Raw genomic sequence first — 27,881 nt, 5'->3', positions numbered from 1 at the left:
GATGAAAAATCTAATGTAATTTTACATAGAACCCCGATAAAGATTACTGTGTCGTTTTTATGGTAATCTAATCTTCTATTTTCTAAAAAACATCTTGGGGTTCTATGTGAAAATCTTGAATAAACTGGGGAAAACCCAACGTCTATACTCCGGGGACTATAGGCCTACAAGAAAATGGCAGATTCCCTATAGGCCTACATTGTACGGACCGATATATCAATACCATGATGCACGATGCAGTCAAAGTTGATATTAGCTATTGTGCTCAGCACAATACACGCCGGGAATACACGCATTGTTGTATTTCTATTCTATACCCAGAAATGTTGGAGTTGCCTATAAGTAGGGATAACCATCAAAATTTCATGTTGCCCCTATTGCTACAAAAGATCATTTTCTGGATAGAACTCATCAATAGAAGTATTTTGGTGGTTAAATGGTCAAAATCGGTCAAAAACTTTTCGAATTATGAATTTTCAAAGTTTCCCATTCTGACCGTTCATTGAACGAAATGAAATGACAAGGTCCAAAAATAGCAATTGGGAGCAAAATTGGCATAAGCATATATTTACCTTTATATATTTCTTTATTTTAACATATATGCAAACATGAAACAAGCATATTGTGAAAGTATCAAAGGGGTTTCTTATGAAATGACACTTTACTAGTCAATGGCATATATTATTTTTTCAAACCGAGGCATTGAAATCATGCATTTAGAGAACATTTGCCAAAAATCATCCAAGATGGCCGATATGGCACAAAATCAAAATTGCAGGTGAACTTTTTTTCACAACCAAAAATGTCAATGTTATTGGGTTTAATATGACCAATTAGCAGGTGTATGCAAACAAAATCTTAAGTGTCATTGAAGGTCATTGACTCATTTCACAACAATAGAGGTTATCTACTTCACTCATCATGCTCATGTGTGACTTCTAACAAAAGGTGCTGGTTCCCGACGGTAGTATTCTTCATTCAAACCAATTCAATGCATGACCTCGGAGTCACCTGCATGACTTTCGCGGGCTATTTTGAAACAGTTATGGTTGCACATTCAGGTACTTCTTTTGAAAGTTCTAAACAAGGTATAGCCAGCAGCAAGTTGTAGATGGTATAGGCCTAAATATAAGAAAACGTTTAGGGTTGAAATCAGGTGAAAAATACATCGAATGAGAACGAAACTTCACATTTATGTTCAGAAAGGTGTCTTCTTAGCATGATTCAAAAGGAGTATGAAAATTCCAAAGGGAAGTTGGTGATTTAATTTGTAACTCGAGATCTACTTGTTCATTTTTTTTTCCTTTTTACAGAGGGTATGATAGAGGTATTACTGACAACTCTGCCAAATTACAGCTCAGTAGGCCACGTTTTTCACCTGAAATTATTGACATGAATATTTTGTGCCATTCTTGAGCAGTGCTGAACTCAGCCACTGGCAATTAAACGCACTGTGGCGATGGACCAATTTTGACTCGCACTTACAGGAAAATGAAATCAGTTGTGTTGCTGTAATTTGCAAGATAGTTACAAAATATAATTGGCAGTCACTTCTCCAATTTTTACAGAAAAATATTGAAAAATAAAAGAATGAGATCAATTTAGAAATGTCTGTGCAAGCAGTGCACAGTTGAGCTCCCTGCATGTCTATGGGAGCGTTCTAATCAAGTTGATGGTTCATTGGTCATCCCTACTATAAGCTATATGTTTAAAATTCAATATGGCTACCAGCAACTCATGTGGTCCAATGGATTAGCGCGCTGGACTTGGCGATACTGTATGCAGCTGCGGCGTATGTTCGAGTCCCACCTCTGCCAAACTGAAATTCACTCTTTTTTTTCACTCTCATATTTGGGAAATGGGACTGGGCGAATTTATGTGTGATTCGGGATCATATTCTTTAGGATAGGTGCTTTTAAGGGCTGGGGTAGCGACGTTGGTCAGGGTAGCCCCTGTCGAAAAGTAAAGATGCCCTACACTCATTATCATGTGTGATAACTGCCATGGGTCAGTACATGTCATGTATACTCTTTTTTACTAACTTTTATATCTGGTCAGATTTTTGGGGCAAATTAGTGAAAAATCGGTTTTTGCACATTTTTCATTAAAGAGAAATGTCAGAAACAATCGCTGTTGGACAGTTATTATACATACATACACACAAAATTTCAGTATGGTTTTAGCACCTGCGAGTTTTCCATTTAAATATTACACTCGAATTTGTCTTCCCATTTTGCTGTTTTCTGTCGGTTTTATGTATGTTTTCGCATTAAGAATCGTTTTTCACAATGACATGCTCAAAATTTTGGTCTGACCGTCGGCATTTCTTGCAAACATTATGCGCATTACAACCGAATTTTATTCAAGTCACTCTATGTGTATATTTTGGTTGCTACCGAAGTTTGCAAGTGATATAAACACAGTGAGACACATGTAAAAAGCGAGAAAATTGTTTCTCGTAAATTGGCAGTCTAGATGTTTCGTGAAAAACGTCGGTTTCTGGGGTAATTCTGATATTTATACTCACATTGTTTTTCCTCAGAGTGCCTGCAGTTTAGATATTCCATTTTCTTCTGAAATAGACTATTTTTATAGTCTATTTTGAGTCCAATTCTGGTAGAAAGTCGAGCTAGCTCGTATAATTAATATGGTTTTAAATGGCACGCCATTTTATTTATTCGTCCTTGACCCATGATGACACGTGATCTATTTTGAGGCAGAAAGTAATTCCTTATGACAATTCTACTTCAACTGTGCATAGTAAACCTAATTTTTATTGTTGCTTTTTGCAATATTTGCAAGAATTTAGAAAAAAAGAAAATTTTTCAGCCATTTTAAAGCCCAAAAATATAAATATTTATCAGTATCATTACGTACGATCTCAGGTCACGTCCTATTAACGTCCTATTGCGCTTAGCGTGCACAAGTAATATGAATGAGACTACATAGTGGGAATTTCCCCACAGAGGTCAAACATGCGAAGAAAAGTTAGATCACTCAGCTCCCATCATGATCATGCACTATTATGGCAATTCTTTCCTACTTTTCTGACTGTTTGCTGCTCAAATTTGTTGTCCAGTTATCCGTGAATGTTAGTCCCTATAATCATTCAATGGAATTATTTTGCCTAGCTATAGCATAATGTTCAAACAAGAATCACAAACGTTGCGATCAAAATTCGGCAGTCTTTATCATAGTTATTATAACATGTATAACCACACCAGAGAAGATGTTATAACCATTAAGACACATCGTTCGTACCCCGGCGCACAAAGACAAGGTCAAAAGGATGCAGAAGAAACAAAAACTTCAACCTGAACCAGGTAATGTTTGATTTTAATATAAAGCATGAAAATGAAGCCAGCTATGAATATGTGTACTATTGGGGCTGTGCTGTGTGCAATATGGGGCGGTGGGATTTCTTTTGGAATACCCTACCTACCACTGCAGATTTTCAATGTCATCTTTTATGAACGACCCATACACATACACTGTGAATGTAAAAAGATGGTACCAGGTACGTATTCTAAAAGATGGCCGGGCGGTGCAATAAATTGTGAGCCCCGATTTCCAAACGGTTGCCAAAAATCGCTTGCCCCCCCCCCCCTCTCGGCCCGCCAAAAATTTGCTTGCCCTCCCCTCCCCCCCCCCCCCCCGGCCCGCCAAAATATCTTTGCTCCCCAACTTTACACATGTCAAATTTTGGGATCCCAATTTGCAAACCTTAAATGGCCTAGATCATGTTGCGAGTGCAGCGTGGTAGAAAGTTTGCATATTAAAAGCGTTTCGGTACTTTTTTCCTAAGCCTTTTTATTTTTTTTTATTTTAAAGGCGGCCCGGCATGAATATGTGCCAAAAATCGCTTGCCCCTCCCTCTCAGCTAGCCAAAATCCCTTCCCTTCTTGGCTCAGCAAAATTGCCCCCCCCTCGGCCTGCCAACAAATCTTTTCCCCTTCCCCCTTTGCACATGCCACATTTTTGGGTTCCCAATTTGCAAACTTTCTCAGATTTATAATTACATGATTAGCGAGCAGGAAATTGTACATTTTTAAACGTTTCTGTAGTGTGTTGCTATTTTAGCATGTGTAATTTAAAGGGTGCTCTGTAAATGTATGCCAAAAATTGTACCTCCCCCCATTCCCAGCCAGCCAAAAATTGCTTGCCCTCTCACCTTTTGGCTCGTTAAAAAATCCCCCGGGCTGCCCCACCCGCACTCCAGTCTAGCATAAAATTGGGCTCTGAGAGCTTCATTAGTTTACGATAGAGAACACTAAAATATCAAAACGGTAGGTGGTAAGTGCAGTCATTTTTACTCTGCGTTTCATGGTTTCAACACAGGAGAACTTTTGTGTTTATGTCAGAAATTTAGCAAAATATTGTGACAATTATTTTACTTGATCTTTTCGAGCAAATGTTGCCTATTTCGAGAAATTCAAAATATTTTGGTTCACTTTTCTCGCTGTAATCAACATTTCCCACAGATTGAGCAAACTTAGTGGCAAATTGAGTCATATACCCCTTTGTGCACATTGATTGAAACAAAAAATCACACTCAGCAGAGTTTTTTTACAGTTGTCAGTCGGTCAGGTTAAGGGGTACTGCACCCTGGCCAATTTAGTGCTTATTTTGCATTTTCTCAAAATTATAGCGCATTTGATACAAGTAAGATATGTATATGTTAGGGGCATACAAGGACTACAACTACTGCACTGAAAATTCAGCGACTCAAGGCAAGTAGTTATTGATTTATTGATCAAATAATGGTTTTCCTCATTTTTGACTGTAACTCCACAACTGTTGTCTGTGCTGAAATAAAATTTCCAGTGCAAGAGTTGCAGTCCTTGCCCCTATAATATACATATTACTTGTCACCAATCAATGCGCTCTAATTTTTGAGAAAATACAAAAAATAGGCACAAAATTGGGCAGGGTGTAGTACCCTTAGACAAACTCACCTATATGTTAATTTCTCGCATCACAAACATTGCATTTAGGCTAACACATGGAAACCCTTTGTTTGGCAATATAAGCAGTTTGGTCGGGAATTAAAATTTTGAGTTTCATTTTGATAATGCTGGCAATATTTTACACATACACTGAATCGCATTTGTTTTGTATCTCAAATGCAGTTGCTGACATGGACACAAGCAGTGATGAGGATGTACTCCCAAGAAAAAAACATCTACTTGCATATAACGGTTAAGTATTTGTTCAACTGAACAGCCACAGCAGCACTCCAAAGATGTGCTGTCACATATTTGCATTGTCTGCAACAAAGTGAAATACCCTGCCACAAAGGAAGCAGATTGAGATGCCAAGGGGCTCTGACATCTTTCATAAGACAGAAATTGACGAAAGCCGTAGATGACAAATCATAGCAAAGACTGAAGGTGCATGCAGCAGCTTACAGGACCGGACAAACTGTGTTGTGCTAGTGGTTTGAAGTATCATGCAACATGCTACAGGGATTTTATCCCATATTAATTACCAACTCAACTTCAACTCCCAGGAATAATGTACATGTAGAGTATACTTTGTAGATACAGCAATCCAGCTGTTTATGTTTGTGAATTCATGTGTTCAAGAGAAAGTCATAAGAGCCTCAAAGACTCAAAAAGTTGAATAAACTGTTCGTAGAGCAGGTAAAAGAGACAGACAGAGAAGATATTTCTTCTTATAAAACAACAATAAAGGCTGCAGCAGACATTTTCAGTTCACAGCTATGCCGTGTAAAACCACATCAGCACAACTGAAGTGAAATGGTGTATATGACACTTTGTTGATGACTGGCTTTATGATGAGTGTCAATAGTTAAGGAATTGCAGATTCTAAGTGAGACAATTCAGTGTTCTTCAAGTGATGTAAACAGACTCGGAGACATTAATTATGTATTATATTTATAGGAAGTTTATTGACATTTGACACACTGCTTTGGATAACCATGAACACATTTCAATTTTGATACTTGGAAGTGTATGATTACAGACATCAAATAAATGTCAGGGCCGTCTATTCTTCTATTATTCACCCCCCCCCACACACACACACCAGGGGAGGAAATAATTTTACCCCTTTGAGGAAGAATTTGTATTATTCAACAAAAAAAAGCTAGTTTCAAGGAAGATTAAAATAAAATGAATTATTATGTTGTGGAGATGGGCTATGTAATTGGATTGGCTGGCAGTGACCGCTCTACAGGGTATGCAAATTATCAAGTGTCATTTAGGAAAGAATTATAATGGGTTTATATCATTTTATACATGTAGCAGTCTGTGGCTTTTACCCATCCCCATCAACAAAAATAATGATTTTGTAGGAAAACCAGGGAATGCTTAAAACAGGACAGTTGGTCAGTAATTTGTCCTCGCCTGGGCAATAGTGATCACTTATAATAATAATAAAGAGCCTACATATACCCCATTGTGGCCTGCAGGGGCATGTACACCATCCGCAATAATAAAAACATGTAAAAGGGTAGTATTCCGCAGGTACTGAGGCATGTTACATGGGTAGTACGCACAAGGTGCTACAAAATTACAGTTGCATTTGACAAATTTCAATTTGCATAATCAATTAGGGCCACTAATTAGAAAAGTTGATTAGGGTCCTAATTATTTTTATGCAAATTATGGAAATTTGCCAAATACATCCATAGGTTTGTTGCATTTTATGTGTATAGCCCATGTACCAAGTTTCAGTACTACCATACCTCTTATAATTGTATCTGAAAACTTTACTTTGCATAATTCATGCATATATAATGAAACAAATTACCTGACAACACTTCATGCCAAAAATAAAGAAAATTATAAAAAGAAAGTTGTTGCCAATTTGTTGGTTTTGTACCATTTTGACAGACCATATCTTGAGAACCGAATGTCCGATTAAAATCAAAATTTCAGTTTTGTAATCAGGAGAGCATGGACTTTTAAATTAGAAAAAAAAATCTATATAATAGTGTTACCTCAGTTAAAACGTATTGAATAAACGTTTTAAGAACATTTTTGTGTTTGCTGGGAACACATTGCCCAGAGGTTTTTTTTTAAAGATGTGTCTCAATTTCACTTAATTGTTGACCAAAGTGAGAGGGTGGACCAAATATTTTCTCCTCCATTTTTTCCCTAGTAAATACTTCTTATTACCACTGACTCGTGCCCCCACCTGGGCCCCCCCACTAGCTATGGCTATATAATAACATGGTTCATTGAACTTCATTCTCATATTTGAAGGGTATATTTTTGTTGTCTATCGCTACAAGATGAAAATAATTCTCAGGTATATCAAATCATTTTTAAATGAACATGTACGTTTTCAAGATTTTGTACACATTACACTTTGCACTTACAATTTCAAACGTCCAACTTTATAGGTACTTCACCCGTTAAATTTTGTGCCTATTTTTGCATTTTTCGCAAAAATTATAGCGCATTGGGGACAAGTAAGATATGTATATTATAGGGGCAAGGACTACAACTAATGCACTGGAAATTTTATTTCAGCACCGACAACAGTTGTGGATTTACAGTCAAAAATGAGGGAAAACCAATATTTGATCAATAAATCAATAACTATTTTCCTTGAGTTGCTGAATTTTCAGTGCAGTAGTTGTAGTCCTTGCCCCTATAATATACATATCTTACTTGTCACCAATGCACTATAATTTGTAAGAAAAAAAATGCAAAAATAGGCACAAAATTGGGCAGGGGTGTAATACCCCCTTAAGGTTGGTCTGAAACCTGGAATTATGGAAACTTTCGGGCCTCTAAATTGTTGGTCTAAAGTATATAAAAGTATACATATTTAGAATGGCAAAGACTTGATAAGTTCATCTGTGAGGTCAAATGTGGGCCAAAATGCCATTTTTCGCCCAAAATCCCAAAATAACAGTTTTTGGCCCACTTCTTTTCGTACATCGTAACAAAAAATTCTTGGGCCAAAATTTTGTTTAAAATTATTAATATTAAAAAAACTTGAATTCAAAAAAATAAAAAAATGGGTCCTAGATATTTTTAAATTTTTATGGCGCTGGATAGTACATTACCCGGGAGATTACCCCACTGATCTCTAACCAATGTCTGTGGTTCACATACATGGATAGGCCTCCCAAAAAGCATTTTTTTTGAAAGAAAAGTTCTGGTAGATTTTTGTTTTGCTATTAAAACCAGCTACATGTGTGTATGACCTATAATATAATAATAAAGGAATCATGGGTTTTCATTTGTGTAGTTTCATTTTTTTTTTCGCCTCCAAAGGCTACATATTTTTTTTTCAATTTTAATGTATACTTTTATACAAAGTTGGTTGGGGAATTTTTTTTACTCATCAGTGAGGCAAAATTGTTTTTTTTCGTCTCACTAGCGGGTGAAGTTTGTTTTTTTTCGTCTCACTAGTGGGCGAAGTTTTTTTTCTTCAAAAACTCCCATGCCCCCTGGAAATCTAATGGTGCGCCCTTACCAACATCGTAACCTTGATATCGTCTTCTTGACTGATCTGTATTCAGGGAATACTGAATTCCATTACCCCCTCAGTGACTCAAGAATGTAGGCCTACTATTTTCCTTCTACCTTCAGTCTTGGAAAATAGTAGACATATACTCTCCAGATCACCTTGGGGTAATAATTTGCACACTTTCTATCATGAGCAGCCAATATTCCCACCATCCACTTGGTCATTGGGCTATTCCAGTTTAAATCCACACTACCCCTGTGGAAGATTTAGCCAAAGTCTTCCACAGATGGAGTATGAGTTTTCGAATAGAATAGACAGTTGGGTAACTTCCATTTGAAATACTCACTCCATCTATGGAAGATATAGACCACTTGACATGTGACGTCATTACCCGGCAGTATGCGCACGCATTATGGCACTTTCCATTGTTCTTTGCCCTGCATTGTGCGTGCGCATCGTAGTTTGCTCAGGGCGTGTGTATTTTAAATCTCCCACCACATTTCATATGGTACAAGAAAGCCATTGAACTGTGAAGCGGTTCGTTCGAGCAAATCGAAAGACCAATCCTCGCCTTTGTTGATAAACATTGATGTCAAGTGGTCTATAGGTAAAGCCATAATGCAGGGGGTGTATGGGTTTCAAAATAATTAACCCTGACCAATTACATTTGAAAAACATACTCCCCTGTGGAAGGATTGTAACTGGAATAGCCCAATATGAAGATATGACCTTAATCTCCCAGGGAGTGTGAATTTCAATTGTGGTTACCTGAATGGGTAATTTTGCATCCACTTGAAATCTACATCACCTGTGTCAAAGATTAAGGTCATGTATTCCATAGGGGGTGTATGGATTTCAACTGGAATAGCCCATTTGGTGTATAACAATGTGTTTGAATAATAACAATGAAAAACACACTTTATCACAAGTTTGTACTTAATCATTAATATCTTTTATTTGCTAAATAAAGTTATCTCCATTTGTAATAAATGTGTTTGTTGAATATAAATTACTGACATCATTTGCCACTTGTATTGTATTACTAGTATATCATACTGTTATAACATGACAGAGTGCCGAATAACAACTTACTAAATATATAACTATAAAGCGTCCCCATTTGTTGAATTGCTTCCCCGGGAGTCAGTGTTTCAGTTAATCGCTTCGAATTCGAGATCAAGTTTTTATATTGTTTTATCATGTCAACAGACTCACCACAGGACTAGCGTAGATACCCGGCCCCCAACTCAACACAAAAGTTGACAACCATGAGAGTTACCAAATCTTTCAAAAGCCCTTTTGCAATGATTTTTCATCAAATTACCCCTTTTTCATGCAAAATCGAGGACGAAATATGGCCAAAAACAACCCCTTTTTTGCGGTTTTAAATGACTAGAATTTCAAACATCCGCTTTCAATGATTAGAATTTCAAACACCCCTTATCAATGACACTAAATATTGACATTAAATTTCTGGATTTTCTCAATTACTTTTTATCAAAATATCGCGGACAGTGCAAATTAAATACCCCTATTATGCTAATTTCACTGTCAAATTTCACGAAATTTTGCCAATTTCAAGGTCCTTGCTACTGGTAAAAAAATAACCCCTTTTCCACGCAATTTGGTAACTCTCATGGTTGTCAACTTTTGTGTTGAGTTGGGGGGCCGGGTGTAGATATCGAAACAATATGAATTTAATACACCCTTGATGCCATTTTCCAAAAAAATGCTATGTCTCGGAGCTTGCAAACATTTCAAAATCCAATGATTTCAGTTCATATGCACTACAAGTTGCCATATTTGGCTGAGAAATAGCACTATTAATCTAGGCTATGGAGCCATTTCAACAACACCTTGCATTCAGTGGGAAAAGGTCATTGAACTTTCAAACTTGATCATAACCCATTTAAGGTGGAACTACGCCTCTGTGGTAAATTTGTGACTATTTTTGCATTTTTCTCAAAAATTAATAACATATACTGGTAACAAAAGTTATGTATATTATTGGGGCAAGGAATCCAATTACTATACTGAAATTTCAGTGAATCAAGACAAGCGGTTCAGTAAATATGATAGGAAATGAGGTACATCCTAGCGGTACATGTACCTCATTTTCTATCACAAGTATCAAACCGCTTGTCTTGTGTAAGCACCCAAAGAGCTATTTGGTTGAATACAATACTTGCACTTAAAAATTATGAATGATTAGAGTTTTGCCTTTTCACAAAGAAACAAACAACTGAAAAATGCCCATTACGGGCAAAACCTAGGTAGTACTACACCCCTTGATAAATTTGCGATTATTTTTGCATTTTTCTCTATAAGTAATAACACATTGGTAACAATTAAAAGTTATGTATATTATAGGGGCAAGGAATCCAGTTACTACACTGTAATTTAAGTGACTCAAGACAAGCGGTATGTTATTGATGATAAGAAAAGAGGTACCGCTAGAATGTACCTCATTTCTTTATATAATGAACCACTTGTCTTCAATCACTGAAATGTCAGTGAAGTATTATACATAACTTTTGTTACCAGAGTGTAGTAATTTTTTAAGAAAAATGCAAAATTAGTCACAAAATTTATCAAGGGGCGTAGTACCATACCACCTTAAAGCCTTCAATTTATAATGTACATCAAGGTTTAGGTGTAAGTAACATTAAAGGAGGCTGGTCAAATTTCATCGCATGATATTTCTACCATGGATGAATGATCTTGAAGTTAATACTACTGCCTATACCTCTTGGGACAGAATATTCCTTTGTTGCTACATCATAACACAAAAATACTTTTTTTTATCTTGAGACGACATTCTAGAAACAGTTTTTTTAATTTTTTTGATATCGGCCTTATTAACAAAAAAAATAACTTAATAAATTTCACATATGCCAATATGCACAAAATGATGCATAAAATCAGAGTCTCCGGCAATCATAGCATTGTGCCTTTTATGTTAGAAAAATAATTATGAAGCATGAATCGCATGGTTTATTTAAAACAAACTCATATTGACTATAAAAACAGTCGGCTCTCAACACGCGATATTCAAAATTCCTGCGCTGAATCTGTCTAAGTGCAATGACATAATGGTTATTTGTACCAGTACTCAATTGTCATTACACTCGACAATTTCAGCGCCCAGGAATGTTGAATGTCGCCCGTTGAGAGACGGGTGTTTTAATCGCTTTATAGTCACGATGAGTTTGTTTTAAATAAAACCATGTGATTCGTGCTTGATAGTTATTTTTTACATATAAGGCATAATGTTGTGATTGCCAGACTTCTTTTAAAGATACTACAATGTAGGCCTAGTTCACCTGTCAATCAAACTCAGAAACAGTTTGTTTGTATACATTTTTCTTGATGATTGAAATTTCTAACCCATCGGGAAACAGCATGCCCTATGGTTAGTTTTTTACCTTTAAACATAAAAAAAAAAAAAAAAGTTAGGTCTTAGTAATAGGAAACTAATGCTAGAAAACAATTCCTAGAAAAGTTGCCCTTTTCCTTCCTAAAGTTCAGACATCATTGGCCATTGTCTCTGATTGTGTGCTTTTAAAGTTAAACATATCACAGGCCGTGGTGAGGATTGACATGATCGTCAGATGCAAAATAGTTCACTCATTTCTGACTATCATTATGAATGCATGTTTTTGAAGCTCCTAAAAAATTGGTTAATGCAAACCATGCAATACAAACAAAATGCCCTTTTTAATATGATACATGCAGAGAGCAGCATGCACTTTGCTCAGTGTGCTACACTATATATGCAGTATGCTCTGTGTGATAAAAATACACAATTACTTTACTATCAACAATAGCATTGACATAACTACACAAAAGATACAGAAAAGGGATATACAGGGTGTAACAAAAGTTTACCATCAACTTTTGCTTGTAAAGTTGACCAGGTGCATATAGCCAGGATATGTGGCTGCTAAGGGGCTGTTATTTTCTTCGGGCAGGGAGGGCACCTATGTTTCAGATGGACATTTTATTTTTAAAAAGACCATATATATACAATACATAAAAAATATTTCGTATAGCCCCCTCACGAAAACTAGTGCATTGCATTTGTGCTTGCTCAATTAGCATTTTGTGCAAATTTTAGTACACAATTTGTTACCGTTCTTTTTTTTATGGACCTTTTCATTTTACATGTAAAGTCTATGGAGATTAATATTAGAGAAGGCTGTTAATTATGGATGCTATAGCCTCATTTTAGGCTATTTTAAGAACTTACAAGTTCATAAAAAAATGGCAACAAATTGTGTAATAAAATAGAAAATGCCACTTGCGCAAGTCCAATTAAAAATACGTCTGGAGTGGGGGCTATAGCTAAAACAAAAAAATGTCCTACACCTTAGGCCAAGTAAAAAAATAAACATATTTCACGTCCGGGTTTTTGAAAAAAGGAGGAAGAGGGGCCTTTTTATTTTGTATTTTTTATCGCAAAATCAGTGTAAATACCCATAATTAGAGCTGTTTTAGCGTATACAATAATGCCTGGAAAAAGGAGGAGGCCTCTTTTTATTTGTTGTTCTGAGAGATAGGCCCCTCTAACTATCACAAAACCTTTAGACTATAGAAAGCATCTCTACTTCCTAGACATATTTTTTGAAAAGTTGTAACTGAATTTCAAAAATAAAAATATAATTGAAGAAACCTCAAAAAAGGAAGCGGGAGGGGACGTGAAACATGTTTATTTTTTTATTTGGCCTTAGTGGTTATGAAACAAAGGTGAGGGGTCATGAATATGTCAGTGAGCAGAGTCGATTTTTTTGAACCCCTTCCATCGTGGGCTGAAAATTTTGTGACCCCTATCTTTGGCGGAATATTTTGATGACCGCCCTTTTGTACGCATACCAGAGACAAATTTCCAAAAAAGTTAAGAAATGTGTGTTTGATGGAAAGGTGTGCACAGTACAGAAACATTATTTTGTCATTGTAACTAAAGATTGTAAAATTTGTGATGGAAAGTGTAAATGTGCTCGTAGGGCACCCACATTTTTTTTAAGTCACACGCCCTTTCACTCGTTTTCAGAGAAGAACGGCAGCCCTTGCTCAGATTGACGCGAATGCCCTGTTATTCTGTTAATGAGCGACATATACAAGGAGCTTTGTTTGTACAGACCAATGTCTAAGGCGCGTAATCGGCCAATCAAATTATCACGTCTGTAGTTATGTTTGTCAGACGATTGAATCAGCCAATCAGAACCAGTGCCGTAACTACCGGGGGCAGAGGGGGGCAACGTGCCCCGGGCGCTACCCTTAAGGGGGCACCAAATTGACCAATTCAGCATCGATTCCGTGCCCCTCCAAGCGATGAAAGTCACAATTTTCAGCACAAAATCTATTGAAAGAACATTTTAAGACCGATATTCAACTTCTAGTAACCAAAATTAATTAGTGGTAGGCCTTATTTGTCCAAAATTTTGCGCGTCCCGCGCGCAAATGTTTAAAAAATTTCCCACGTCTAAGATATTCTGGGGGGTGTAGGGGCGCAAATTTTTTTTCTTGCCCCAGGCGCTACCAAACCTAGTTACGCCACTGATCAGAACCCTACTACCGTGTTTACACTGTGCCCACTCTCAAAATGTAAACAAGTGCCATTCTTCTTTGAAGGAAACTGTAGTAATTATAACCTCCTTTTTTGGTGTAAAAAATTATGACCCTCACTATTTTTGGTATACAATTTGTATGACCCCTAGTATATTCAATTATTCATTACCCCATTCTGAAGAAAATGACAGCCCCCTAAATGCACAAAAAATTGTCTTTTATGCAAAGGTCATTCAGCACTTTTGAGCCAACCTGAAGCATTCATCCTTGTTCACCTTAACTGATATTGGAGGTCAAGCTTCACCTCGATCAGCTTACTTTTTGCTCACAAATTTGAAGTCAACTTTCACTATATAAAGTGTTCTGTTGGGCCAAGCTTCACCATGCATCCAAAAGGATTTTCATTGTCTCACCATTTATGCGTTCAATTTGTCACCATGCATCGGTTCACAATAATAATGCCTGAAAGCGAAAGCCAAGTTTAACCTTAATCATACGAATGCTTTTATTAGTTCAAGCTTCACCCAGAAGTTCATTTTGATAAGTCTAAACTTAATCATCGTAAAGCGGTATCCAAGAAGAAGAAGAAAATAGTGAAGCTTGACGTGGCTTGAGGAGGGTACTGAGTTCCAAGATTCACAATGATGCCCACATTAATGTCTTCTGGATCTTCTTATTGTGGGATAGCAACCCCTGTAAACATGGTAAATGTATTCCTTATTTTTAAGATGCTCGCTTGGCTTCTGTAACAGTATCCACATCAAGTTGTGAAGCAAGTGTGTATGCTGTGGATAGAAAAAATACGATTATTATTGACATATCTCTGTTGAAATGTTCTCATTCCTAAAACACTATTACAATGTACCAAATCATTGTATATATTATCTTCAATTAATTGTCACCATAATTAGTTCCCTTCTCCTAATAAACAAGAAATCAAGGGCTCAGGGACATAACATCTTAACTCAAAATTGCTAGTTTGAGTGCACTGTGTAAATACAAACCATGATGTAGATCTATATGATTTTGTGTACATTAAAATTTTCATATTAAAATCTCATTTTCATCACAACGATACTGTGGCGTATATTGGGGTGCCACCAGTGTTCGAAATATGCCTCAAAAAGTTACAGGCCAGCCAGGCTTGACCTTTTAAAAAAGTTACCGGCCAGCCAACTAGATGCCAGTCAGAAAATTTCCGGCCAGGCCAAAAAGTTACATGCCAATGGCCGACTGACCGGCCATATTTTGTATGCTGGGTGCCACCCCCAGTCCCAACCTTTCCCTGGTTCTGGAGTAAGGTGCATCTCATGCCCCTCTTGTCAAGCAAATTTCTTGTCCCTAGTCTCAAAACATGCCATTGGTCAATATATTACTGCATACCAAATTTAAAATTATTCCAAAATCATAATAGGGGCCTCCGTGATGCTGAAATTGTTGGTCAATGACCATACCCTAATGTTAATGTTAGAAATTATTGCTGCCTTATGCATTTTAGTTCATGCAGTTAGGACTATTAATGAATAAAGATGTTAAAAAAGCATACTTGTCTCAAAATTAAACATAAGGGAGCTATCTACAAAGACCAAGTTTATGTAAACACAAATGGCTGCCTTGTGCTGTCTTTACTGTGTAATTGTGAAATTGCTAAAATATTCATAACTTTCCTATTTGTGCTATAAACTTTGACCTGTTAGGCAGATAATACTAAAGACTTGAGATCATACACTTGCATCTAGACCTTGCTCAATTTGATGAGAAAACACACACAGGCCTGATGAGCTCGAGGGTAGCCTTGTTCAAGGCCTTCTAAGATTTCCTCCCTGCTTGAACTATTTTTGGGCTCATGAAGTCAGTGAGGGCCACAGATTACAGCTATTAATGACCGTGCGTATGCTGAAAAATTGAACTTGGGCTCAGTCTACGAACCGCCAAACAACCTTGTCTCGCCATACGAGCTCGCAGGCACAACCCGAGTTTGATTGTTCAACTTAAAACACATGATTATTAGCAGCCACAGTCTGTGATGGTCATATCATGGACAGGGTTGTAGCTAGGATATTTTCAGTGCTGGGTGGCATTTGATGAAAATCTTATTTATTTATTTATTTATTTATTTATTTATTTATTTATTTATTTATTTATTTATTTATTTATTTATTTATTTATTTATTTATTTATTTATTTATTTTCATTCATTCATTCATTCATTCATTCATTCATTCATTCTTTCTTTCTTTCTTTCTTTCTTTCTTTCTTTCTTTCTTTCTTTCTTTCTTTCTTTCTTTCTTTCTTTCTTTCTTTCTTTCTTTCTTTCATTTCTTTCTTTCTTTCTTTCTTTCTTTCTTTCTTTCTTTCTTTCTTTCTTTCTTTCTTTCTTTCTTTCTTTCTTTTCTTTATTTATTTATTTATTTATTTATTTATTTATTTATTTATTTATTTATTTATTTATTTATTTATTAATTAATTAATTAATTAATTAATTAATTAATTAATTATTTAACCTGGGGTGACCAATCAATGCACTGGCATTGTTCTTATTTATTTATTTATTTCTTATTTAACCTGGGGTGACCAATCAATGCACTGGCATTGTTCTCCCTTGGTTCCCAGGTGGAAATTGTTTGCCAAAATAGACCAAATTCTTAAGTAATTCAATAAAATGCTGCAATTTTGGCCTCTGAGTGGTGGGCTCCAATGCTAAAATTGGAGCCGAGTGATAGGCTCCAAAACCGATTGGTGGGCTCTACTGCCCACCACCGCCCACTGTAGCTACATCCCTGATCATGGACTTGCCAAGCCCAAAAGTTGTGATAGGATTCAAGTGCTGGTCATGAGGGAGGAAACTTAGAGGGCTAGCCAGAGGGCTGAGGTTCTTCAAATCTTGAGATTGGATATCTTCGATTGGCACTCGCAGGAAATCAGAGCTGGGTTTTACTCCATGCTCAACGCTCATTGATATTGAGGGCATTAATGTCATTGAGTGATGCTTTGGTACATGTATGCTTCAGAGTCTCAACATTCTGGGGAAAGGAAATCAGGACCATATTGTTTATCTCTGGAATATGAAGTGTGATCCAAGGATCATGCACATTGCACAGCTAGATCAGCAAGGGCTGCAGATGGAGTCATTTCTGTAGACACTGATGAGGGTTTCCCAAATCCAGTTCCAATAAGGCATATATGTGTCATGATTATTTACGTCATTCTGCTTCATACTTTGCCTTTCATCTGGCCTAGCATCTACAATGCTCTAGAATTTTAAACTTCTGAGTTTGCTCACCACTACCTATCCACAACTTCACGATATAAACCACCTCTGCTGAGAACTCCCATCTGAAGATTTGAAGAACCTCAGCCTCCATTCTTTTTAACATATTGGGTGCTGTGACTGCTGTCTCATCAAATTGAGCAAGGTCTATAAATGTGCAAATGTGCGATCACTCTTCTGTAGTAGTATCAGCCTAACAGGTCAAAGTTGGCACAAAAACAGTAACGTTATGTATTCACAATTACACAGTAAAGACAGCAAATGGCAGCCAATTTTGTTTACATAAACTTGGCCTTGTTATTTTTTGAGGAAGACGGTTAGTTTGATCATCTTTTATTCATTGATAGTAGTAAGGACTAAGTTACTAGTACAGCAGTCATTTGTAATGTACACAATGCATGAATAAAATAGCTGCCTTATGCATATGGTATGGCTATTGACCCCCAAAACGACTTTGGAATAATTTTAAATTTGCAATGGGGACAAGAAATTTGTGTGACATGAGGTGATGGGGGCACGAGATGTACCCTATTCTGGAGCCACTGATTTTGTTTCTAGATATTTGTGTAACTGCATTTCACAAAATGACCAAGTGATAATTTTGACAAGTTGGTACTTTCACAGCTTTGGGGCACATCCATTTTGTATCCTTGCCCTTGGCGCACAACCCCCTAGCTACACCAGGCAACATGAAAAGAAACATATATACGGGAATAGCTGTTCTTACCAACAATGGCTGGTGTGTGTCATTCATGGTCTTGTTTGATCACATCTAATCCTGTTCTGCCCCACTGTAAAAATCATCCATCAATCTTCTACATAGTTTTGCAAATGTCTTCTCCATATCCAGTGTACTTGGAAACACAAACACTGCCATGCCTGGAGTAAGCTCCACCATCTGGAAGTAGTAAAACAGTTCAGTATAATTATAACACTTACTGGCAAAGTTCATGGAGATTGAACGAAAGTTAAAAAATTGGCTCAAATTTATTTAGCTGTCAACGTCACACAAGTAGCCTACAGGTACTGTATTCACCATAATTAGTTCCCTTCTCCTAATAACCACCCTTAAAGAAACTTTTGAAAGACAGCTGTACAACTAAATTCATCAAATGTCTAAATAAAAGTATACCTCAGTTCTAAACAGTGGTGGCACTACTAGAGGGCAGGGGGCATTTGCACATAAAAAATAATTTTATTAAAGAACATCCATGGATCACTTTGCAGGGTCTTAGGCAAGATTTGAAGGTTTGGGTGTGTAAATTGAAAAACTGGGTGTGTAAATTTAAACATTTGTGTACAAAGTATAGGCCATGTGGGCAAAAACTGGACGTGTACAAATTTGGGTGTGTAACATTTGCTGGCTGCCTAAGCCCTACAATCAAAGAAATTAATGTTGGTACACTCGGGCATACTAAATGTAAATCGCCACCCCTCTCCCCCAGTTCAATGTTGATGAAAGCACTTTTTCCATTGGGCTCTCCAGTCTCCCCAACATTGATTGAGGGGGAATGGGGGAGGGAAGAGGAAAGGAGAAGATATGTACTTCTCATCAAACATAGTTATACTAATTTCACTTAACTCTCAGAGCGGCAATGAAGAGTTCCAACATATTGTCAAGGTGTACCAACTATTAAATTCCTTGATTGTAGCTTCCAAGACTATTTGTGGTACTATTTGTGATTTATCCCTCAGAATGGATAAAATAAAAATAAAATCAAATGCCTTGATCAAACTTCATCCAGCAGGAATATCTCCAATATTCTACATTTCAATTTTTATTTACGATTTAGCAAAGGAATATACTATAGATAATGCATGATGTATATATCGAATTTTTTATATGATGTATTTTATTGACACAAAATTTGATACAGGTAAAATATGCCCTTCCTGACTGCCATTCTGCCCTTTTTTATGTCCTCTACCAACGGCTAAAATAGTACAAAATATTGCACCAAATGGCGTCATTTGCACCTCAAATTTTTTTAAATCGATAGCTTCACAGGGGGGACACCCCTCTGGCTCCCCCACCCCAGGTGCTAAAGCAGACATTGAGTGGCACTTTGCTGTTTTCTTTTATTTCATGTGGCACTTCAACATATTTGAGGAAGCCTAATTTACATGATACTTGTTGTGAACGCAGCGAGCAGGAAATTGGCAAAGTGTTTCCGTAACTGTTTTCCTTTATAAAGCCATTTTAGAGTGTTTTATTTAAAAGGCGCCCTTACTTGATAACTCTAGCTTCGAATTTCAAATTTTTTTGCACACGATAGTTACGCATTCGATGCTAGAGTGCATTGCTAAAATGTTTTTCTTTTTGACAGCGGTGCAATCTTTTGTTATATTTATTCTGTTTAAATGTTGAAATTTGGATGAAAGTTATTTTGATGAGTCAACTACAGTACGGTATCTTTTGAGCAAGATTTGCCTATTTTGAACAGTCTAAAATTTTGCTAAAGTTTAATTTTAGCAACATTTTTGATGCGATTGTCTGTCGTGATCAGCTGTGTAATTTACTATTTTACTTCTGAACTTCCATTGCTTTACACGGTACGTGTCATGCTTCAGCGAATCCGACTAGATTTTGAATGCAATGGTCTCTAGAATGTAGGTATGCTAGGTGAATTCAAATTTGCCATCAAACTGCATCATTTTATATATCAAATTAAAGCCCTTGAGTAAACAAAGCCAAAACTGAACCTTTTTTTCATAGCACTTTCCGTAGCAAAGTTACATCTTGTCAAAGATTGACTTTCATCAAACAATGTCAAAAAGATTCAGCTAGCAAAATTCCCCAAAACGGCATTTCGGGGGTGTTTCTAGATCTTAGTCTCATTATGATAGCAGCTTTTTTTAATGGAACTGCTATCAAAATCCCTCTAAAATTCCATGTGCGAGTGACTTATCACCATAAAAAATCATATATTTGGGTCAAGTGAAGTATAGAAAACATATTTATGTAGGTTTCTTTCTTCGGGCACAAGTTTTAAATTTCTATGTAAAATGCATTGACATTGTCGGCGAATTTGGCTGACTAGCAAATGTGTTTGCCTGGCATACCTATAGAATGTGAAGCTATCGGTGAACAAATTCTTGGCTATCTCTTCTCGAGCAACTTGGAGCAAGGCACCCATGTGTGCCAAAAATCACTTGCTCCCCCCTCGGCTCGGCTTGCCAAAAAATTGCTTGCCCCCCCCCTTTCGGCTCGATAACAATTTCTTGGCACCCCCCATTTTACCGCCAGGAATTTTTATAGGGCATTAGGGGGGTGCTTATTTTGAAAAAGTGGACTTTTTTCCAGGTGGGGGGGGGGGGGTGGCAATTTTACATCGCACCCACCCCCACCCCGCAACCCCCCGGCTCATAATTATTGCACAGCCCCTACGTCAGAAGTAGGTATAGTGCAATAGATAGAACAGTCCCCGGCATGCCCGGGAACAGCCCCGACCGAGAGAATGCTAAATATCTTTATCATGTTTACTTTAAGCTTACCCATGTTGTTACCCGGCTAAGTTACTAAACACACGTCACACATATTTTTAGACTGAAGTACTTACTTAATATAGGTGATAGCTGCTAACGACGCCTCTTTCTTTCTCCAGGCATGCCAGGATATCAGTAAAAGTAATATTAGTGGATGAATTATTCACTAGAAAGAATAAGATGACTGGAATTCTTCTTCGCATGTGTGTACATATATATACCAATCCAGCTGATCAGCTGATTCGTTGATTAGTCTCCCACCAGTCGTAAACCAAACTGGTTACGGCATGTATAGCAAGTCAACGCTGCCATAAATCGTTTTAAATTGAAAGAGATGAAATTCCCCTCAAATTCGCATTTTGAAAAGGAAATTTTTAACTTTATCTGGCTGACCTGATAGCTTATGATTTTCTTAAACAAAATATGGCAAAAAAAATTTTTTGGAAAATTTTTTTGAGGGGTCTTGGACCACGCCCATTCCACCTCCCTTAAATCGGAAAGATAATATGACAAGTTTTGAGTTGAAATGCCAATAGGCCATTTTTTCCCGGGAATTTTCTAAATCCGGGTGGTGTCGCGTAAGCCGGAAATTAATCTTTTCTAAAACAAGAGAGACTTGTGCCAGAGACTTGTGCCAGTCTAGGGAGTGTTCATAAATACTTTGGTGGGGGGGGGTTGGAAAAGTTGGAACCTCGGACGTCAAAATTTTTTGATCCCCCTAAAAAAGGTGGATTTTTTTTATTCCCCCTTTTTATGGTCTAAAATTTTTTTTGATCCCCCTTCATGTCCTAATAAAGAAACCAAAAATATACATCACTAACAGTAGCATAGATTTCTTTTTGGGGTTGGAGAAAATTTCTTAAAGTCTAGTGAATGCAGCACCTTTTGCCGACAAAATAAGTTTATGCATCTCTTTCTTCCATGGTTTATGGTACAAATGCGCGCGAAGGGCGCAAAAAATTGCTATATTGAAGCTAAACTGGTGAAATATAGTACAAAACCGGAATTAATTTGCGCGAAACGCAAAAAATTGGCACTTTTTAGTTTAAAATTACCAAATATGGGGTTAATTTTGGTTAGAAACCCATATACAGGCCACAACATTGGGGGATGATTAAAATATTAGGAGGATTTATCCCCCATCTCCCCGGGATCTACCCCTATGGTCATTAACTCATTAGCTAAAAAAATAACACTAATAATAATAACAATAATAATAATATTAAATAAATATTAAAACTTTAAAACTTAATGTTATAAAGTTAAAATATTCCCACTTTTATGTTAAATCATTGGCCATTTATTTATATAGCCTATAGTATAAAGATACCACATAATCTACATTTTAATGTGAAAGTCTGAAAGACCATAGTTGAACCAGAGAAGGTGAGATTTTGAACATAGTTCAAAATTTAATAAAACAATATAAAATAATAACAATACTATTCAATGTTGCTACACTAAATATATGAAAATAAATCAAACGTATTACTAAAATGAAGCAACCTTCTCAGCAAACACAAAACATTTTCGAGATCATTCGCAAACGGTTAGAAAAGGTTGTCAGAAAATGTTTAAATGTCGGGTTATATAAAGGGTATACAGACGATATATAAAGCGTTTTTCATAACATTCAAAAATATTCTAACATTATGTTATTTAAGTGTTGACAAAATATTTCACAAAAGAAATGTTTGGAATTTTTATTAAAATAACATTTTGAAAACATTTTAAAAATATTGTTGTTGTGTGTTTTCATAACAAAACATTTTAAAACGTTTTAATGACTTTTATATAATCCGACATTTAAAGGGGCATTTCGTGATCCACAGCATCATCTCCCCCACTATTTTCAAAAAAAGTTGAGACTTTTACATAATGTTTATGTACAAAAAAATTCTTGCAGATTAATTCGTTTAGCAAAGATATGAATTTCATTCTGGTATACCAGAACGAAATTACAACACAGTCTATGGAGCAGTATAATCATGCATAACTCGCAAACGCAAAATTGGAATCAACTGAAATTTTGGGAATAAGCTTTTTTCGTGGATATCTATACTGAAAATTGTCATAAAAGAGGATCATCAGTGCTATGATCACGAAATACTCCTTTAATGTTATTAAAAGGTTTTTACCAAAACCAAAACCCAAAATACAACCTGCTTCCAACGTTTTAAAAATTAATGTTTTGTGTTCGCTGGGTTAGGGCCTACTACAAAAATGTATTTGTATAAATTGGAAAACACTTCAGATTTATTGTCCTGCTTTTTTAACCAAAAAAAAAAAAAAAAAATAATAATAATAATTTCATTGTAGCTGAAAAAGTTTCTCTCTCAGCCTATACCAACCGCGTGCAGTTAGGCCTATATGGCGTTTTAATTGAACTTAGGGCCTACAAATATCGCAAAGCGCATTTTAATATAACATTTTTCTGCTAAATTGGATTGGTAGGCTATTGTTTTGTTAAAATAATTACACAAAAACAAATGATACGAGAAGCAATATTGTATAAATAAAGACAAAATGACAAACGTTTTCAACTGAGTGTTTTTAAGTTATTTGACAAGTTTATAATATTCATCATGTTCATGCTGTTTGTGTGGCCTATACGATGTTGCGAAATGATATATAGGCCTAGGCCTATATTTAACATGTTAAATTAGGCCTATGATAAAAAAATGTTTATAATTTCTTTAATTTAAAACAAAATCCTATACATTATAGTATATAATATTATCATCGTTTAATTATAATTATTATTTCGTTGTTATTTTTTAAATCGTAATCATAAAGAATAAATTAGGCCTAAGTCATGACATCCTGCTGCTGAATCATACTATCAGATATCTGACTTTTGCAGTTCTGAGTTTGATCATGCTAATTATCGATTATCATGTCATCATTTTTGAGAGCTATTCAGCTATGATAGGCCTACATGTATGTTTCCAGTGCGTAAATTCTTATCCATGACAATCGTCGAACGATTTTACTTTGTATGAACTTTGAACTTTATTAAATCCTATGGTACCGGTATCTGATTTGTTGAGCCAGTCCCATAATCGTTGCTATGCATTGTTATAATGCAGGCAGACGCAAAACTGCTGATAGCCTATAATGTTGGCAACGTCGAATTTGCGACGGCGTTTTACAATATACTTTAATACAATCACCACCATGCGTACACATTCTCAGAATCACGTATTGACTTTATCCCTTTTTACATCAAGCCCACGTCCTTTTTCAGGTTGGATAGTAGCTGGATTTTGATTGGTTCACATGCCATGAGGTCATCACGAGATGGCGTGTTTCTCACGAGAAGCCTAAAAAGTTTATTACGGGACGCTAAAGACGTGCCTTGATATCTAGAGAAGTCGTATTAAACCTGTTAACTTTCGTATGTTAGATACGAATCACTTATCTTGTACTGTATAATCGTACATACAGGTGCCAGATTTCTATGGCCCAATTCATTTGCAAGCCATTATCTGTACTTAAATGTAGAACAGCCACTGGATTTCTAAGTGTCTTGAATGGTGTGATCTAATAGAGCACATCTAATAGAGCACATTGCTCTGTTTACCACCTGCATGCTTACTCTCTCGCATATTTCCCGTCATTCCTAACTCCTTATAAAAGGCTATTATTTTGTCCATGACTAATATAGCTCGGTGGTAAATGGCTACCCGAGAGGCACGAGCTATTTTAGCCTCCGATCGTCATGCGTGTATTTGTTGAGATGTCTCATTGCACGCCAAAATCGTACTTTTTATATATATTATGCGCTTCGCGTAGTGAAAAATGGAAGAAAGGAGGAAAAGAATGAAGCGATAGGCTATATTTCCAAATCCAAATGCTCCAATTCATGAACCCACTGGATTTAGTTCCTTTAGATGACACCAACATCCACTAAATGCCTAGGTAATACCAACACTGATGACAATGTTTGCACGAGGAAGGCTTACGTTTTAAAACATTGCATCATTCACGTCTAAATCTAATAACGTCTATTTAATGGGATAGTATTAAGGTAACTGAGTAAAGACCGCGCATACCCATTAGCTAATCAGATTTATCTTGTAATAACCTAACACAGCCCACCTGGTAGATGTGCCGTCAAGCACTCACATGGATGGGCTTATTAAACATGCTAGACTGGGTAATACGCGCTTACATCACTATAACTCGCATAAAATATTGTAAAGGTTGTGCCTGTAAAAATGACTGCTAGGTAATAAGTCAGCTGTCGATTACTTTGATCTTAGCTATCTTCTTATAAAAATCTATATCAATTTAACAAATTAGGTACCTATCATGAATCATTACAGAACATGATTTTCATTTATGAATTGGCACAATTAAATTTATTACGTATCTTTATCTAAAAGATTTATAACCGATAATCAAAGAATCCATTTATAAGGAGTTTACAAAATCAATAAGTAAAATATCGTAACCTATTGTTAATTTATATATATCAGAAAAAAGTAAGTCCCGAAATAAATGATTTATTATTATTTGCCGGTACATTAAATATTGACAAATGCCATCACTTCTATTGCGGTGTGTCTTTTTGACGAGTATGTAGTAATACTCATCAGTCATATTAGCTAATAAATAATAAAAATCAACGTTGAATTGATTATGGTTCAGAGGTATTTGCATTGTCATCAATGATACAACCTAGATATAAATAACAAGTCACTAACCCCAACCCATATATTTTACATGGGGCTACTGAAAATGCGACAAATGTACCTTGTTGACAACATTGGTTCTCTTACCACCAACCGTGGACTGTAGACGAATCAGCCCCTTACACGTTCTCAGTGTATAGTGTAAAGAGAATATTGGTAATCGCCAATCCTGCTCCGTTAACAGTCTGCTCACAATGAATACTCATTATGATCTGATGAGATTTTTTCCAATCAGAGCTCAAATCAATTGAACAAAACTGCAAACCATAAATATACGTCTAATGCATCCATGTCGTCGATGCAGCCATGCAGAATACCGCGATTGTTTAAAGCTTAATAAACCACCCACACGATTGGTAATTTAATTTCCATATTATTATTTCCCTATTTTGTTATGAAGAAATTGTACGCTAAAGAATTCTAGTTGGTTTCATTTTCTGCATATTTTCAATCTTTTAATGTAATTGTTTAATCTAAATAAAGGCGGTATGCAAGAATAAGTATTTCAATATCCGTAAAATGCTCGCTGTTCGATCAAGGTGGTACAAAGCAATTCACATGCAAATGTTCATAATAAGTACTCACGAATAATGTTTGACATTCACTTACGTCACAAAATGTAAATATGACAACTTTCAGACTAAAAACTATGATTGATTCCGTATTTCATATTTCTGTGTTTCATAATGTATAAATCAAAACCTATATACAGAAATATAAAGTATCACTTGACACTAGTATTACTAAACCTGTACCAAATTGAGTTGCCTGAAAGCATTACTGGTGTTCAGCGATTTTGTATTGACGAAATAAAAAACCCGATTGTATTATTTTCTACCATGTAAGAAGACTTCAAGGTCAACACGGGGCAATACCCTGATCTTGTCTGAAATTAATCTGCCCTCGAATACAACAGGCGTTTTTTGAAATTGAGACATTCCAAACTACGAGTTTATTTTTAGAATGATTTGGTTTCATTTAAGACTGTGTCTAAAATATCGTACCTGTTGTACTTACGTACCTAATGTGACCAACTTCGGAACCAAGGTTTCGGAACCAAGTTTACGCAAATATCAATAATTATTGCCCGTTCTGTGATACGAACCGAGCTCGTGCCTGATCTGGCCCTACGTTTGATACACCCTTGCATCTCCATTTCAATGCATCGTATGAATAATCCTTATCATGGTGAAGCTCGTACAATCACACCAATGCTCTCTAAAACAAACCGCACGACTGGATTGAAAACTGCGCTGCATAACATGAAATGGGTTTCCATTAAAATGGATATGAGCGCCGGAATCTGTTTTCTCCGAAAGATGATTACCATGATTACCCTTCTTCTGTTATGCGCCAGATGGCCATATTGATCGTGTTTGTATCACGGCAAGGTGTAAATGCACATACTCTTATTTTACTAATCACAGATATTTCCTTAAGGTTAAAATGCTTTGACCTGATTAGTTAAGTGTCTTTTTTATGCAACGAATTATTCCGCTTTAGGTTTTGATGGTTTTTCGCAACTTGATAATACAAATAGACATGTAGTAGTTAATATTTACTTACAGCTAGCATGGTATAAAGCATATCACTGTGTTAACATAAAGATAGTATAAAATCGATTGTCCATATTCTTAAGAGAAACTTTCTTAAGAAAGAAGATTTTCATTGTCTAATGTTGAAATCATTTTCTATGTACTACCAATTTGCACACTACATGTTATTAACACAAGCAACGAAAATATCAGAATAAAGCATGCAATTCAAAGCGATATTACTATTGTTAACCTACTGTCAAATACTTGATGCATTAAACCAAGAACACAATATCCTGAAAAGTAAAGTGTTATTAACCAATAAATACTGTAAGTATGTCAATTTGGTGATACTTGCATAAAACATAAGGCTTTAAAGTTTCAAATATTAGCAATAGTACAAAAGTAGTAATATTCTTTTAAATCTACCGTAGTTCTGGACTATAACGGAAATTATTAAAACCTCTTCTGAGGAAATGTACAGGATATTAAAAGTTCGATATATAATTATTTAAATCATAATCATAAACTAAAGGTGATAGACAGCCAGTACTATACACATTTATGCCATGTCATTAGCTGTCCACTAGAGTAATGTGTTACTTGGTACAATGGCATGATTGGTGAGTACCTAACCCCGTTTTCACCTGTCTTTATCCACTCACGTTGTCATCTGTTTTGAAGCTATGTTTGTGAATTGCCTCCTCCAATGGGCATGGTTACATCTGATATCTGCCAAGCTTACCACACTTTGTCGACTGTGTCAAATGTGTCAGACTGACATTTTAACACATTCTATGTCCCAAAGTGTAGCACAAAGACAAATTTGCAGCAATAAATGTTGATATAATGCGAGGTCAAATTTTGTTAACACAA

At 36.1% G+C, this 27,881-nt stretch overlaps 1 protein-coding gene and 1 long non-coding RNA gene across 2 annotated transcripts in view; one reads left to right on the top strand and one right to left on the bottom strand.

Moving 5' to 3' along the window:
* The window catches only part of LOC140147577 (galactosylceramide sulfotransferase-like), a 127,544-nt gene that overhangs the window by 43,003 nt on the left and 56,660 nt on the right, over positions 1-27,881 (top strand). The gene's annotated exons all lie outside the window — the stretch shown is intronic.
* LOC140147816 (uncharacterized) lies at positions 13,102-21,027 on the bottom strand. Its single transcript, XR_011858411.1, has 3 exons — positions 20,848-21,027; positions 18,015-18,185; positions 13,102-14,801 (listed from the first exon to the last, which is right to left on the bottom strand). It is a non-coding gene; the product is annotated as an uncharacterized lncRNA (long non-coding RNA).

The sequence above is a fragment of the Amphiura filiformis genome, chromosome 3, assembly GCF_039555335.1.
Source record: "Amphiura filiformis chromosome 3, Afil_fr2py, whole genome shotgun sequence".
Classification (NCBI taxonomy): domain Eukaryota; kingdom Metazoa; phylum Echinodermata; class Ophiuroidea; order Amphilepidida; family Amphiuridae; genus Amphiura; species Amphiura filiformis.
Note: the sequence above shows the minus strand (reverse complement) of the source record. Positions and strands in the feature narration are given on the sequence as shown.